Source organism: Saccostrea cucullata, unplaced genomic scaffold (genome assembly GCF_032062105.1).
Source record: "Saccostrea cucullata isolate Sc308-1 unplaced genomic scaffold, CSIRO_AGI_Scuc_v1 ctg6754, whole genome shotgun sequence".
Taxonomy (NCBI): domain Eukaryota; kingdom Metazoa; phylum Mollusca; class Bivalvia; order Ostreida; family Ostreidae; genus Saccostrea; species Saccostrea cuccullata.
In genome coordinates this window covers 15582-33515 of record NW_026928089.1, presented here as the reverse complement: position 1 = coordinate 33515, position 17934 = coordinate 15582, and the positions used below count along the sequence as shown (strand labels likewise).

Here is a 17934-nt window from a genome sequence, read left to right as displayed (position 1 = left end):
TATTCCTAAAATATAAAAGAACACTAAATTTATTTATTGCCACAAAAATAAAAGTTTGAATAATTGCTTAAATTGATGTAAAAGTGTCTAATTCTTAAATTCTAAATTATCTTATTTTAATTGTAACACGTCACTTGATTGGATAAAAGATTTTGTTTATAATGTAAAATTTAAGTTGCGTACGTTACAATGAGTAAGTTACGTCAAAAACGTATTATTTTGCTTGATGTTACTTTTAAAATATGCTGAATTGGAAGGACATTTTTTTTTGAGGAAAAATTGTCTTGTCTTAACTGAAATCAAAATATAAGGAACAGAGCTTTTTTTAACCTATGTTATAGTATATAACATAACTTTTTATAGACCGCTTAATATCTAGTCTTCAGATTCTCAGTTTTGGTAGGGTTTTTTTTTTTTTTTCAAAAGTGAAGAAACGTAAAGTCTCTATTATAGATATACACTGAAACTCTAAAAGAAATGCAACACTCTCATTTTAAGGGGGAAATAACATACGGGTTTTAACTATGTAGCATAAAAAGTTAGGACATCTTTAACTTTGCCAAATCAGTTATTTAACGGTTGAATGATTTTAATTCCATTACTGAAACGAAAAAAGAAACGCAACACCCTAATTTTAGGGGGAAAATTATATACGGGTTAAAACTATGTACCAAAAAAGTCAGTTATATTTTCATTCATTACAGGAAGTTGATTTTCAGCCCTCTTAACAGAAATAAAAAATTTGCTTTTTTAATAATGTATTTGACAATAATTTCGGTTTTCAAGGGCTTTTTTAGCTGTTAATCAACAGTTAGACTGGCGAGTGGTGGGATATTTATATTTAATTTTTCTTAAAATTTCCTTTATCGTTTGTTAAATTAAAAAAAGCTTATGTTTATTTAAGTTATGTACAGTCATGCTATCATGCAATCATGCTAGCTATTATACATGATTTTTCATTATTGTATTTGACTTGCTTTAAAATGTATAGATTTGAATACGTGATATTCCCCTAAAAGGAGGGTATCCAGAAGCCTTGGTGCTTGATATTTATACATATATACTAGTATTTAAATTTCCAATGTCTTTGTCCGAGATAAAATTACAAAGTGTAATTCACTTCAATATATTTCTACATAAATGCACTGGTTCATCGATAGGCGTGGTTAACAAAACTCTCGTGCGGGGTGGGACAATTAGAGACAGAATTGAAGCAGGGCCTGTAGCAAGTGGATTCTGCGGAATCAAGAGAATGTAAATATAGGGAATAATTGTCAGATCTTTTGGTTTCACGACAATGATCAATCGATTGACTTGTGTAATAATACGAGGGTTGATCCAAAAGTAATGTCCCAACTTCGATAAAATTGCTACTAGTCGACGTAAATTAACACAATTAGGCATGATGGAAGCAATCTTTATTTCAAATCAAAAAATCTGCAAAAATTCAAATTAAAATGATTTACAGCTCAACAAACTTTTTAAGCTCACATGGTTTTTCGCACAAATTAAGGTCACATTCTTGTAATGAAAATTTCCATTTTGGAACTGCAGTACAATGGCATAACCCTTCGTTACATTACGTATATAATGTCAACCATAAATGTCTTTTAAAATTATCATCTTAACTTTCCAAAGCCGATGTTTTAAAGGAAAATCTATAAGTAAATGATAGGATGATTCGACAATACGATTCTAACATATAGGTTTTTACAAATTGTATAAAACGAGCTTTCCTTGATCCCATGTAATTGAAATTTTTAAATTTTCTTCCTCAAGTTGAGTATTTTAAAATAATCTTTGCTCATTTACCATACTCCTCGTGGTTTCATCGAAATGTAGCACCGAAAAGGGATAATATTGCAAAAGGAAACCACATTAAAGGGTAGGATAATGAAGTATTGTTTATTTTTTTTTAATAGTAAATTCCTTGTATGAAAAGGAAAATTCTTATGCATTTACGGTTTGAAATTTTCAAATTTTGCAGTGGGATGAATCTTTCATGATCCAGATTTTAGAAGTTGACTCTTAAAAATAAAACCTTATTCACATAGAAAGCAGTTAAACATATGAAAAATACTGTTACCATCCCGAGTTAAAGAGTCAATATATACAGAAATAAAAAGTTACAGTAGCTGTACTGTGCCCATGTCTACGTTTCTGCCAAAAGCTATTGTTTTCAAAAGAAAGGATAAAGGGACAGCTGCAATTGGCAAGAAACTACAAAAATTCAAATGATAATAGTTGTTATTTTTTAGCCATGAATATATCACAGTTCTACCAATTGATTTGTGTGAATTATGTTTCAGTAAATGAAATAAAACTCAAATTATGTAAACAAATATTTTTAAAATGTATTTTGTTGTCTCGATACACAATATTATATCATAACAATGTGACCTTAATTTGTGTAAAAAACATGTGAGCTTAAAAAGTTTGTTGAGCTGTATACTTTTTAAAATATCGAATTATATACAAAGTGCGATTATGGTAGTCGCCGCACCTAAATAACGTCATATGACGGATATGCGCCGTCACACACTTTTAAAAAAGCTTCCCCATCATTTCATTTAAAAAAGTGATATTCACAAACACATTCACATATTTTACTTTCTTAAAGAATCATTGGCACCAATTGTGCACTCCATCTATAATATAGTCCTTTATCAAATTTCTTTGAAAAGTACCATGAGTCAAACTTAAAAGTTTCTCATATCACTCAAACTGCGTGACACGCATCTCCTTTTTGACAACGTCGACGCCATTGAACGCTTCCACCCGACATCCTAACTTTAGGTCTTTCTCTCCTCAGTTGATCACTTAATTACCCATGACGCACCCAAATTCTCTGAAACCATTTATGAACAAGTCTCTTGTTAACATCCTTTCCTCTGCGAGTCTGATTTACTTTCGTGACTGTCTCTACTGGCGATTACCCGATTTTGAAGGAAAAACGAATTACAACTCGTTTCGCGTTTTATTCCATTTCGACATTTCCTTTCTGCAATACATAAGATATAAAGAACTACGGCGCCGCTGGAGGGCCAGGTAAAAAAATTATTTTTATTTGTTCGGACAAATTAGAAATTCGTTCGGACGAATTAGTTATTTGTTCGGACGAATTAGATATTCGTTCGGACAAATTAGAAATTCGTTCGGACGAATTAGACATTCGTTCGGACAAATTAGAAATTCGTTCGGACGAATTAGAAATTTGTTCGGACAAATTAGTTATTTGTACGAACAAATTAGAAATTCGTTCGGACAAATTAGTTATTTGTACGGACGAATTAGAAATTCGTTCGGACGAATCAGTTATTTGTTCGGACAAAGAGAAATTGTGAACAACTGTCAGGACACAGCGATTAATGTGCGATTTGCACCAAGACGTGTTATTTTATTTTGATTCTTTGCAAAATAACTTAATTGAACAACATTATCAATAAATGTTTTGAAGATAAGTCGTTTTAATGTTGATTTCTGATACATATGTCTCCGATATGTGGCTGAAATATTGCCGATTCGGCGTAAAACATTCATTCAATCAATATGGTACTTATGCGGTGTATAAAATGAAAAAAAGGTCCTCACTGAGTTTTTAATTAAATATTCCTGTTTGTGAATTAAGAAAACTTCACAAAAATGAACCTGTTCGTATTGATCCCAGGTTGTTCCTATGACTCGCTAGCCGGTGAATTAAGATGTCAACCGGTCAATCTGGTATATTCCCTAGTCCATTGATTTTCAGAGCATAATTATAGCCCCCTCCCCTTATTGGAGAGGTGCATGTAGTCGAACAAACTATTTAATTACATTTTTAACATTTCTTAATTTTGTTTAAACGCTTTTACAGTTGAATACCAGTTCGAAGGTTTGATAGGCCAATGACTCACTAGAAAGGGGAATTATGAAACCAACCCCTTTTATGAGAAAAATAAATCATGAATGAATGAATGTCAAAATATTTTCAAGTAACAACCCCACCCCCCTCCTCTATTTAAAAACGATCGGTTGTCTTAATCATTGAGAAGCTTAACTTGCCTGAAATTATGATGTGTTTTTAAATTTTACTGCACTTTCTAGGAACGTACATGTATTATCTATTTTTTTATCCTTTTCCCGGAAAGGGGCGTGTGTTTAATTTGGTCAATATTATACCTGCATGTTTCAATTCATGCGCTTTTCTGATATTTTAATATAAAATAAAATTTATATAGATACCTAATAATAGTTTTTAACGATCTTAGAAAGAATCCATTGGAGATGAACTTATGAGATTCCCTCTTTTTGTTCCTTTATCACAAAATACTTAAATGTGGGAACAGCGGTTTAGAAGCAAAACTACAAATGTCCTAGCTAGTAAGCCCCACCTTAAAAAAATTAAGACACATCAAATAAAAGGTTCGATATTTTGAGTCCGAAGTTTATTTAATACAATACAATACAGCCACGTAGCATCGTTTTTGAAAGTGAAGGGGGGGGGGGGCTGAGAAAAAAAAATAGCTACCTGAAAAGTTGACAAGCAAAAAAAAAAGGGGGGACTGGGGTTCGGGGGGGGGGGGGGGGGGGGGTTACTTTTTCAATGCAAATTTTTTCCTGTACCAATTGCCTGCAGTATGAATAAAACCTTAAGGAGTGGATCTCATCTTTTCAAAGAAGCGGTAACTGACCACTGGCACCCCAGTGTTACCAATTTAACACCACCAGCAAAAGTTGGTCTGGTAGAACCAGATGTTGTTTATTTATGACAAGTCTTATGAGGTGTCAGGGATGGGAATGAAAAGATGTTTGATTAGAAGTAACTGACCCTTTGAATTTACTTGTGGGCTCTCAGATAACATACTTTCAGAATGACAGACTTTAGGCCTATAATATATACTGGTATAGAACCATTATTTCCGAATATTTACAATCAAGATACCCGATTTTAATAGCACATGTCTAGTTGCAAAGTGTGTATGTCATGGTCCAAAAAGCTATTTAATTATGCATTAAAAAAGGATAGACAAATTGTATATCTCATTTTACAAGATAATTTGTGCAAACATATAATTTGTCCGAACAAATATCTAATCCACCCGAACAAATAACTAATTTGTCCGAACGCATTTCTTATTCGTCCGAACAAATAACTATAATTCGTCCGAACGATTTTCTTATTCGTCCGAACAAATTTATAATTTGTCCGAACAAATATCTAATTCGTCCGAACAAATAACTAATTCGTCCGAACGAATTTCTAATTTGTCCGAACAAATAACTTATTTGTCCGAACAAATATCTAATTCGTCCGAACGAATATCTAATTTGTCCGAACGAATATCTAATTCGTCCGAACAAATAACTAATTCGTCCGAACGAATTTCTAATTTGTCCGAACGAATATCTAATTCGTCCGAACAAATAACTAATTCGTCCGAACGAATTTCTAATTTGTCTAATTTGTCCGAACAAATTTCTAATTCGTCCGAACGAATATCTAATTCGTCCGAACAAATAACTAGTTCGTCCGAACAAATTTCTAATTTGTCCGAACAAATAAAAATATTTTTTTACCTGGCCCTCCAGCGGCGCCGTACATATCAGTGATTAGTTACATACAAAAATTTCAGTAAAATTTAGACATTTAATTTTTTGTCAGTATACGAGGGACCGCAAGTCACCTCATCCTTTGAACTAGAATGAAGAACCTCATCTTTTTCAACTTAAGATGAAATATAATTGCTTATTTAATTTTGTTACTGTATAGAGGATAGCTGCAATAATGTAGCCCCTCCTTTTTTTTGGGGGGGGGGGGGGGAGCTACAACTCCTTAGGATCTCCGTAATGGTGCAACTGCGGGAGCCATTGACTCCCGTATATACGGATTTCAAATTGTCAGAAACGGCTATCTTATAAATATGTCATACCCGGATTTCCAAAATTTAGTTATCCAAGACATAAATCGATCCAAAAACATACAGAACAATCCATACACTGTATATCGGTTATTCGTGTATGTCAACATCACTACTTAAATTTATCCGCCATGTTTACTGACCTTGACAGATTTTATTTTGGTCAGTCAATGAGATTAAGGATCTATAGGGAGTGAATTTCTTTGTCCCATTTCTTTGGAATCACCTTATTTCAGCCTAGATATCGCTGTTTATGAAAACATAACACATGGAATGATTTTGTTTATCGATGTTTAGTGATACTTATCATCATAATTATTTATAAACATTTATATTTATAAAATCTGCTTTCTTGAGTTATTCTAAATTTCAAGCGCAAATCTCAGTACGTCACGCATGAACTATCATGGCTGCTGAGTAGATCGAGAAGTAAACACGCAGATTTATTTTACCGTTACATAAATTTCTTTTCGGTTACATTATTAATTAATGATTATTACTAATGGAAAAAAAAGATTGGTGTTCCTGGGAGTCGAACCTGGTTCCTTTGGAATGCTGGGCGGCGGGTGTAATGACTCGGCTATCAAGTCAGTATGTATTTCTTTGGTAATATCTATTTATCTTACGTATGTGCTTTTATAATTTAAATATCTTTTGGGGTCTATTTTGCGGCACACGATGAATCGGTCCAAGGGTATTTGAACTCGTCTTTTGTGTTCTTTTGTCATTCGACAAGTTAGCCACGACGTATCAGTTAGATACACAGATGTCCGATTCAGACGGTAGTGAGCCATCTCCACGTGGTAGCCCGGAGAAAAGTGTTACTCACGAGCCAAAAAGACGTCCGTCTAACAACAATGAGGATAGCCGCAACCGTTCGCAAACTTTGAATGAAGACCTTACTTATGCAGAGGCATTCCAATTATTTTCCCGCAAGTTAGACGTAGCTTTAGCAGAGAACAAAAAGCTGCTTTTGAAGGAGTTAAAAGCAAAAGATTCCATTTGTTTATCCGGAGAAAGTTCGGTTGATTTTAAGTTGGATCATCACAAAGAACTTCTTAACAGATTTACAAAGTGACTTTGAAAGTATTGATAAATTTATTGACTTTTGTGATAGTTTGAATGCTAAAGAAATAATCAAAAAAGCTGTTCTTCGTATTAACGACCAGAAAAAAGTTATAAGAATTGCAGATAAGTACGGCTGGGATGTGGCTAAAGAGTACAAAGATGACCCAATCACGGAGAGTACAAAGGAAAGTCAACGACTCCGGCAAGCAGAAGCCAGGGCTAAAAGGAAAAGGTTTGACCAGAGAAATTATAATAATCCTTTTCGTACAGATAGCAACAAATTTTTCCAGCAAAGATTTACTCCTTACACCAGGCAGTTTAGCTCATACGGGAACTTCGAAGGATTACAACCAAGCCCATAGAGAATACAACCAGACCAATGCCTGTATTGCAATGGGTTCGGGCACTGGAGTGTCAACTGTCCCCTCAAGAAAAGGAGCCAATCTTTCGCGATCGGCAAGCCAACTTCAACACAAACCGGACCCTCCACAGATAACCAAAGAACCTAAACTGGTAAAAGATATTTTGTCTTGTGAAAAAGAAAATGTTAATTTACAAACGGTTAAAGGGAGATTAGTAAAAAAAAACATTTCTTTTTGGAAAGAACAATTGCATGCTGAACAATATATAACTGACACTATTCAGTATGGTTATAGTATTCCTTTTGATTGTTTTCCAGAGTCGATTATTTTGCATAACAATAAGTCTTCTCTTGATCATGAGGAATTTGTAGACAACGAAATAAGAAGTTTGTTAGGCAATAAAGTCATTGTAAGGTGTAGTACTGTTCCTTCTATAGTCAATCCTTTGTTTCTATAAATTCTCATGGCAAGAAAAGACTTATTTTGGATCTCAGACATGTTAACAATGCGTACGAAAAAATAAATTTAAGTTAGAGGGAGTTAGCAGCGCTATCAAACTTTGCAAGAAAAATGACTTTATGTTCAAGTTTGATCTTAAGAGCGATTATCATCATTTGGACATAAATCCATTGCATTTTCAATTTTTGAGTTTTTGTTGGAAAAGTACCTATTATTCTTTCACGGTACTTCCCTTTGGTTTGAGCTCTGCTCCTTTTATTTTTACACAGCTGCTCAAGCCTTTGTTGAAATATTGGAGAGCAAAAGGTCATACTATTGTTGTTTATTTAGATGATGGATTAGGGTTAGCAAACGATCTAGAATCATGTAAAGTTATGTCTTCAGCTATAAAAGCAGACTTAATTTCAGCAGTTTTTTTAGTTAACGAGGATAAGAGTATTTGGACTCCCTGTCAATCAATGGAATGGTTGGGGTTTTCTTGGGATACTGTACATGGTATGCTTTTCTTACCTCAATCTATGATTGATAAATTATTAGGCAAAATCAAGGAAGTTTATTTCTTCTGAGAAAATTACTCCACGTGTTCTAGCTAGCATAGCTGGAAACATTATTTCTTTCCAGCAATCCCTAGGAAATGTATGTTCTATTATGACAAGAGTTATGCATATGGTTATTGCCAATTCAGTTTCTTGGGATCATTGTTTTGTTCTTTCAGATGAAATTGTGACTGAACTTAATTTTTGGTTGTGCAATTTACAATGTTTGCCATCTAAATGTTTTCTTAAAGACAGTTTCATTCCACAAAGGATCGTTTTTACGGATGCAAGCAAGTATGCAGCGGCTGGTTACATTGTGGAACTCGCAGATAGTGTAGTGCATAAAATGTGGACTTCTGTGGAAGCTGTAAAGAGTTCTACCTGGAGGGAGATGAAAGCAGTAGAGACAACTTTAATATCTTCTACAGATAAGATTAGCAACAGAACTGTAAAACTTTATACTGACAATCAAAATGTAGTTAAGATAGTTAATTCTGGTAGCATGAAAAAAGAGCTCCATGATATTGCACTTAATATTTATGCTTTTTGTATTCGGAATCAAGTAACATTAGAAGTTGAGTGGATTCCTAGAGAGGAAAATAGTGTAGCAGATTGTTATAGCAAAGTTTATGATTTTGATGACTGGTCTGTTTCTGATATTATATTTCAGTTTTTCAGTAAAAAATGGGTGCCCTATGATGTAGATCTTTTTGCAGATTGTAACAATTTCAAGGTAAAAAAGTTTTTTAGTAAATTCTGGACGCCAGGGAGTTCTGGGGTCGATGCATTTGGTTTCAATTGGAAAAAATTTAACTCTTGGATAGATCCTCCAGTCTCTCTAATTCCAGATGTAATTAATCATTTAGATTTGTGTAAAGCGCATGGTACACTTGTTGTGCCAAAATGGACATTCTCAATTTTTTGGCCCATGTTGGTAAATTCAGATGGAAAATTCAAAAATTTTGTGATTGACTATATTGAATATGACAAACCAAGAAATTTTTTCATTGCAGGATCTTACAAAGAAAGTGTTTTCGCTGGAGTAAAATATTTCTCCAATGTAATAGTACTTCATGTTAATTTTGATATTTAGACTTTTTCAGGTGCATTTGTGTTATGACATTTATATGAAATTTTGACTGGGAGTCAGAATTGAGACTTTGCATTATAAGGCTGAGTATTTAATTTGTGTTATGACAGTCTGAGAGCCTAATATTTGTAATGATTGGCTGAGAGCCCATGTGTATGATTGGCTGAGAGCCTTTGTGTATGATTGGCTGAGAGCCGGATATTTGCATTTGATTGGCTGAGAGCCTAATTTGTGTATTTATTGGCTGAGAGTCAGAATTTAGTTGTTTTGCAGGCTGAGAGCCTGATGAATGGTTCAATGCCTTGAGAACCAAAATCAAATTTAAGTGCATGTTTAAATTCAACTGTTTCTTAAAATATTAAACGTATTAACGTTTATATGTTAACGTTTTGTTTGTTTATGATTTCAGTCCTTCAACCATTTACATTGGGCAGAATTGAGAACTCATGAAGAGGGGGACATTGCTACGCTGGCTGGGAATATACCGGACTTAATCGAGGCTTCAAAATCAGAGTCCACTTTACGTAAATACAAGACATATTTTTCTAAATTCGATCATTGGTGTTCATTTCACAAATTATCTTCTTTACCAGCATCGCCTGCAACAGTGTCTCTCTTCATTTCTCATCTTGTTCAGAGTAAATCAACATCTTCAGTGTTAACCTTTCATTTTTACGCAGTGCAATGGTATCATGAGAAAAATTTGTTTCCAAACCCGTGTTCTGACAAACTTGTGAAAATGACTTTTGAGGGAGCGTTGCGCACTCTTACAAAATCTTCAGTGAACAAGAAACAACCGATTATTTAATATTATTTCCAAAGTCTTTAATTTAAGAAGTAACTTGTCAGATTGATCTGATTTGCGTATTAGATTACTCTTTGTTCTTGGATATGCAGGATTTTTCAGGGCCAGAGAGCTGTGCAACATCAAGAGATCGGATATTACTTTTTGTGATACTCACGTGGAAATTGAACTTAGAAGTTCTAAGACTGACATATACAGAAGGGGTAACATTGTGCACATTGCAAAACTCGACTCTGATTTGTGTCCCGTTCAATGTCTAATTGATTATCTTAAATTAGCTGGTATTCAAAACGATTCGAATGAATTTATATTTAGGTCATTAAGATATTTCAAAAAATGTAATTCTTATAGGCTTGCAAAAAGTAACAAATCCATATCTTATACTTGTGTCAGAGAACTTATTTTGAAGTCACTGAAAGATGTTGGAGAAGATGCTTCAAGTTTGGTGTTCACTCACTTAGATCCGGAGGTGTTTCAGCCGCAGCCAATCTAGATATTCCCGATAGACTCTTTAAGGCTCAGGGACGGTGGAAAAGTGAAACAGCAAAGGACGGTTATATTAAGGACAGTACAGAAAAGGTTCTAATTGTGTCAAAAAATTTGGGATTGTAATTAAATAATTTTTTCTTTTCATTTACCTCAGACGTTTTTTATTCGAATTTTGGCTAACATTGTCGCCTCCTCTATATTTGTGTTTGAGTTTTTGTTTATGTAAAGAGAATATGAAATACTTTATGTTCGTCTGAGCGAAGCGAAAGAGAACATAAATAAATTTCTTTTCGGTTACATTATTAATTAATGATTATTAATATATACATGCCAACTTTTGAAAATTCCCATGGGGGATTTAGCGCGTGACGACAATTTTCAAAGCTTTAAATTCGCGACATTTTGTCGTGAAATTAAATGATTATGAAATGATCTTTTTTTTAATTTATAATATTGATATTACTTATCAATACAACTTATAAGGATTAATTTAACACAAAAAATAATGTTTTTCTTTCCAAAATTTAAATATTTTTGCTAAAATAGGTGCCTCTCTCACTAAAGAAGCGGTATTTAGTTACATATGTAAAGAACATTTTTTTTTTCTACCAGGACATAATTTAGTAAAAAATTGAAAATTGTACAACTTTTAAATCATTTTTATCAAAGGTTTTGATATTGTAAAATCCTGTTTCTGGAAGCATTTTTGAGATTTTTTTATTTATATTTCAATTAATTGAAAATTTTAGTAAGATATTCAATTTACAGAAATTCATACCACCTATCCAAAAGAGAATCTTTTTTGTTACAGTCATGAAATTTGCCAGGCTTGATGGTGCGATGTGGGTATTTCCTTAAGTCATGCACATACCTAACATATTACTTTTGGGAGAAGGGAGGGAAAAGAAATTCTAATTGACATACACTTGATTGTTTCATCTTAATTTTTTTTTCAGAATATTTTAACTGGCAAACTTTACAATATTTTTCATTATAGGTAGATAAAATCAGCAGCTATGCTTTGTAGTTTTCTACTTTCGTTTTCAAAAAACGATCTCTTTGGATTCCGATTTTATGGTTTGATTAGTATTTTATTGTCTTTAATTTATGTTTTTAATAAAATGACTAACTATCATCAGGTTTATCTATGTGTTTCAACTTGCATACCCCTTAAAACTGACAAGATAATCCCCTAATTGCCCCAAGCTATAAACTACTTGTACTGGACAACTGCTTGCGTTCAAGCGTGAAATGATTTCCTGTGGCTATAGGCCTAATTAACACTGGTTAAATAAACAATGAAACTTATCTATGTGCATTGAATAAACAAGTCTGACATTGTTATCCCGATTGTCAAAATTCAGTGGTAGGGAAACTTATAAAATCGAAAATTTTGGTGATCTTTTTACAAATCGGGAAATGAGGCAAATTTTTCTATCCCGATCGGGAAGGCGGGATGAAAGGGTAAAATCGGGAGAATCCCGCCTAAATCGGGAAAGTTGGCATGTATGAAAATAATAATGAAAAAAAAAGATTGGTGTTCCTGGGAGTTGAACCTGGTTCCTTTGGCATGCGGGGCGGCGGGTGTAATAACTCGGCTATCAAGTCAGTATGTATTACTTTGGTAATATCTATTTATCTTACGTATCTGCTTTTTATAATTTAAATATCTTTTGGGGTCTATTTTGCGTCACACGGTGAATCGGTCCAAGGGTATTTAAACTCGTGTTTTGTGTTCTTTTGTCATTGGACAAGTTAGCCACGACGTATCAGTTTTCCAAACTTTTTTTTTTACTTTTAATTAATGAAATAGAATTATTTTGCAGATTGATGCTTAGTTTCTTTGAAGTAGATTCCATTCCTTGTGCGGAGATGCATGTCGCAGTTTGCCTGGACCAATCCTGTGTTACCTTGGTGTTTTATCCTCCTTCCCGGGCTCTATGGACGCACCCAAGGACGCGTTTACATTTGTACAAATCAAGTTTATTAAATTTTGGCTAACATTGTCGCCTCCTCTATATTTGTGTTTGAGTTTTTGTTTATGTAAAGAGAATATGAAATACTTTATGTTCGTGTGAGCGAAGCGAAAGAGTACATAAATGATTTTCGCGTTTAATGGGCCATGTTGTCGACAGCGAATAAAAATTTCGTCTTATTATCATTTTACAAACAGCGTGACAGTTTGCTTGATGGGGCGTGCTAAAACTTTGTGTGTTGGTTATCATTTTACTCATTGATTGGATCAATGAAATCAATACTTGCATATGAAACTCGGAATACAACTATCCCCTGATAATGCTGGCCAATCACATTGAAGGGTTGTTTACCAGTACGGCATTTGTAGTCACCAGCAACACGTGGTCAGTCAAAGCCCGTTTCGTTTGCTGTCCTCAAAAAAGCATGCATTATATTTGTTGTGATTTGACCTGGTGGGTTTTTGAATAAGCATAAGAAAATTTAAAGAATGGAATTAGTAAGGCAACTCTGCTTCTGTTGTACTATGTACGTAGCTCTATCAATATCATCATTATAGGAAGTAAAACTTGCTTTGTCCGTTCACGTGTAATTGATGTACACCCATACTACCTCTGATAATTAATTCATCATTAAATTTCATGAATTTCACTATCTGTGCATGGTGCAGAATCAGCAAAAGTTCATGTGAGTGAGGCATTGTAAGATCATAAATTTTCTTGGAGGTTTAATATTCGAGATGTAAAGACACCCTTGAATTCATGTCCGCCAGGAAATGTAGAAGTTGAAGCGCATTATCACTTATTTCTTCTAGAAACACGAAATCAAATCCTATCTAACAAGTGATTTTTCCTTAAACCCCCCAAAATTATCCCTCGAAAATGTTTGATTTTACAGCATACCACTGATGTTCATTTTACAAAAGTCCAATTGCAAGACCATACAGTTACAAAAAATTGGCTCATGCTTGTTACTTTATCATAAACAAAGAAAACAAGATCAGTGTTTATGAAACTTGTGACAAGACCCAAAGTAAGGTCATGTCACAAGAAATACAATTGTGAAATATGAAAGCCCTAGCACTACCTGTTCAAAAGTTATGGCAAAGGATAAGTTTTTGAAAGGTACACCAAACTCCAGGATCAAGGTCAAAGGGTCAAAGTTGTTGAATTTTAAAGAAAGGTCTTGTCATAAGGATTGCTTATTTAAAATATGAAATCCATGGCCCTTACTGTTCAAAAGTAATGACCAAGGATATTTTTTTTTTCAAATTAGGTCAAAGGGTCAAGGTTATTGATATTAAATGGATTGTCTTGTCGCTAGTCAAAACTATTCAACCATGAAATGTATGGTGTCACGTAGGGGAAGTGATAAAAGGACAAAAACATTTGCATGTTGATGATGATAATTTTGTGAACACATTCAGTAGTGCCATGCGATGCATTAGAGCAATAGACATCGTTTTTGTATATTTGCAGTCAGTGTAAATTTCTAGCAATCATGGTATGGCTGACGGAAGCTACTGTGGGTTTAGTAATTGAATTCAATATTGTATAAGTGAATAAAAAGGCAAAAACATACTGCTGTACAGATTGTTTTCAACTTACAACCAAATAACAGATTATTTGGTTGTCAGAGAGTTAACTTAAAATGTTTCCAACCAACCATGACGATGACGTTGGCGCGTAACAACGTCATAACAAGATAGGATTTTTCATAATGCCACCTCGGTTATAGTCAAGGCATTATCACTGAAACTGATATTTATACAGAATACAATCATACTCATTTTTTTTTCAACCTAAATTGACAGAAACTCTCTGCGCTAATTTGGGCCGCGAGCTTGGCCACTTTATGTCGATTTTACTCTCAAACGCGCACGTAGGCGTCGTTTGCGTGATTTTTTTAAACATGTTTACACTGGAAAAATGTAGCTAGTGTTTGTCGAGACTTGTACTAAACCTAACTGCTGGTTTCTGTACATTCTATCCTAAATCGAAAATTCGTGGGATTCAATTGGGCGGATTCCGCAAAACTTAGATTTCAAAGCTTATGCACCATGACTCTTCACTAGTCTTCAGTCAAGTTTTTTTAATTTTAAAGATGTACTCATAGCTAAATCAAACTGTTGAGCGGTGTTGCCGTGGGCATACTCTGTTGGTCTGAGACTTTGGATTTGACATTGGTGGTGTTCTGACTCTAATTTTAGCATCCTATAGTCAATTGCAAACGCTCTTGTTTGATATTTTGTGCAAGCCAAGGATAGCTAATGTTTTAGACGAAGTCATTATGAAACTTGGGTTAAAATTCTAGAATCTACTGAAAGGATCATGCGTTGCTGTTGTCAAGCATGGTCTGCCATATTTTTCGCGATCATTTATTGTTTCCTGCTATTGGTTCTGTTTCATAGGTTAGCTATGGTGCTTCCTGCAATATTTAAACTTCGTGCAGTTGTAGACTATGTTACACAGACATCCGGTCACCTAATATACATATCAATGTACAGTGTACATTACTTTGCTGTCCATGAGAAAAAAATATATTTGAATTTTTTTCTAATATATTCTATGTTAAACTCTATCAGTGAATTTGACTAAAACAGGGTCATTATTTGAACAAAATTGAATTTACACTTACTGATGATGTTTACATGTCAACACGACTAACATGATTTTGCTGTTATTGTGAAGAAGACTTTCAAAGTTTTCCTATTTAATTTCCTTGTAAACCATTGACGCCCTATAGTGACCTTAAACTCTCCGGGGGTAATGATTTGAACAAACTTGAATGTACACTACATTCATGAGAATTCTTCCATTACAATACGACTCAACATGACTATTTTTTGCTGTTCTTGTGAAGATATTTAAAAGTTTTTTTTCCTTCTATATTTCTTTGCAAAACTTTGATTCTCTTTTGCGACCCTTCCATCCTCTTGGGCCAGGATTTGAACAGGCTAGTATCTACAACACCCGAGGAGTATGATTGGACCCTATTAAGGTTTCGTCAAAGGTCCACATGTCTAAAAAATTATTTTTACAATAGCTCCAAAACTATGTGTGGTATAAAGTCAAAATGTTTAGAGTTTATAAATATATCATTGATTAAAAGATAGAAAGTATCACTTGATAACAAATATTTTTAAAATAAATTGTAGCAGAAAATGTGCATATTTAAAGAGAAATGCACCTGCTTAATTATGTCCTTTTTTGTGAAAACCATCATTGCAGAAATAAAATATGTTTATCAATGAAGGGCAAGTTCGACGTGAATGGTCTCTGAAAGGCTGTTATTAAAAGCATAACATGTATAAAGACAAAACCCTCCCAGATAGCATGAGGACATTGGCCCAACGTTGGCCCAACAATATTGGTTATGTTAGGCCAATGTTGGCAATTTACGTTGGCCCAATGTCCTACTGCTCATTGGCGCGCCGTTGGCCCAACATGTTGGGCCTATGTTGGTACAATACTGTTTGTTTATTTGTCAACGTTGGTACAACGTTATTCCAACATACCAACGCCAACGCAATATTTTGTAACGTTGGCCCAACGTTGGACCTCAGTTCAAAATATAATCATGACGTTGGGCCGACGTTGGTCCAACGTTGGTACAACACTTTTGTTGAAATGCCAACTTTGGTACAATGCTATTCCAACGTACCAATGCTAACCAAATATTTTGGTTACTACTTTTGGCCCTACATTGGACCTCAGTTCAAAATATAGTTATTACGTTGATTCAACGTTGATACAAAGCTGTTTCTTGAAATATCATTGGCACAATTATTCCTCAATACAAATGTATTACAAAATTATTTAAATTCTGTAATTTTTATTTCCCAGATTATACGACCATGTTTGGTAAATACTTCGGTTTTTTCCTCCTAAAATGTATCAAAATATATTCCTTGCCACTTCCACTTTCATTAAAGTATTCCATGGAATATAACTAAAAGAAGGAAGAGGTAGAAAGTTCCAGGTTTCTCAAGTACATTCCACAACACTATGTCCACTACTAAATATCGCTTTGATATAAGAGTCTTCAAGTTCTAATTGTACAGTTTTGAAAGGTCATATTTGAATCACTTATCACTTTTTCTGTTGTTTATCTGTTCTTAGAATCCATGTTTTCCCACACATTTATATGTGTGGGAAAACATGGATTCTAAGAACAGTCCCTTCCATATACAGAAAATGTCACATCAATAGTCTCAGAGTGAAGAGGGGTTTTCCATCCCGGCATTTCCTGTAAACGTTAAGATTGTCATCAATTAAAATAGTATTTTCAAATGTTCATCAGCATCACACATATTTTTAAAGCAATCCTTAAGATTGAATTTCACATTATTAATTATTAATATAAATACAAAATAGTTACTTACATCTCACTGGTTAATATTCTTGCTTCACTTACAGATCCAGATATATCTGTTTTGTTCAAGCCCGCCAATTCCTATAAAAATTAAGATCGTCATCAATTAAAATTGTTTAATCATCTACCCGGTTCCAATAATTTGAAAGCCTACATGCAGGCCATTACAATGTTGTGCATTTCACATTATGAATTATTTCAATAACAAAAACAAAAGCTATACTTACATTAAAAGGATTAAAATTCTTGAGTTCACTTAAACAGACACATACGCTTTGCATTGTTCAAGTGGGCTTGGTGTAAAATGCGGAGGATGGAGTCTCCACAAAACTCCAAAATGGAGGGTCAGAGAGTGCAAGGGGTGGAGTCTCTTGTGTAAGATGATGCAGGAGGTGGAGCATAGTGCTTGTCGTAAATTTAGCACGTGCCTATTAGATCTGTCATCTCATTTTCTGATACCCCGTGAGAATGTGTTAATAGAGTGTTACATTACCCAAGCAATTAAAAAAAAATCCATTGAAGTTGAGGGAATAAAACTCAGTTATATCTCCGAACCTGATTTTGTGATGACCATTTGACAGTATCTGATGACATTTGTTTATAAAGTCCATAAAATACTAAATGAGAAACAAAGAAACAGGAAACGTAAAAAAAATAATGAACACCACATTTCAATGTGGGGAACAGCTTTGCTGATTTTTTAATTTTTAAAGATAACAGAGACTGACTGAAACAGAATAGCATCAAAATTATTATCTTTTGGTGATATTATTTACAGATATATGTAAAAAGACTGATATGTAAATAAAGGTGTCATAATATGGCCTATTACAAAACACCTATTATCATCTGAAATATCTGATTGCTGTCAAAGACACTG

At 34.0% G+C, this 17934-nt stretch overlaps 1 long non-coding RNA gene and 1 pseudogene across 1 annotated transcript; one reads left to right on the top strand and one right to left on the bottom strand.

The window, feature by feature from the left end:
• The first annotated feature begins 6663 nt into the window (after positions 1–6663).
• Positions 6664–7474, top strand: LOC134276392 (uncharacterized; annotated as a pseudogene).
• Positions 7475–16539: 9065 nt separating this feature from the next.
• Positions 16540–17331, bottom strand: LOC134276391 (uncharacterized). Its single transcript, XR_009994028.1, has 3 exons — positions 17282–17331; positions 17065–17135; positions 16540–16928 (listed from the first exon to the last, which is right to left on the bottom strand). It is a non-coding gene; the product is annotated as an uncharacterized LOC134276391 (long non-coding RNA).
• Between the last annotated feature and the right edge of the window lie 603 nt (positions 17332–17934).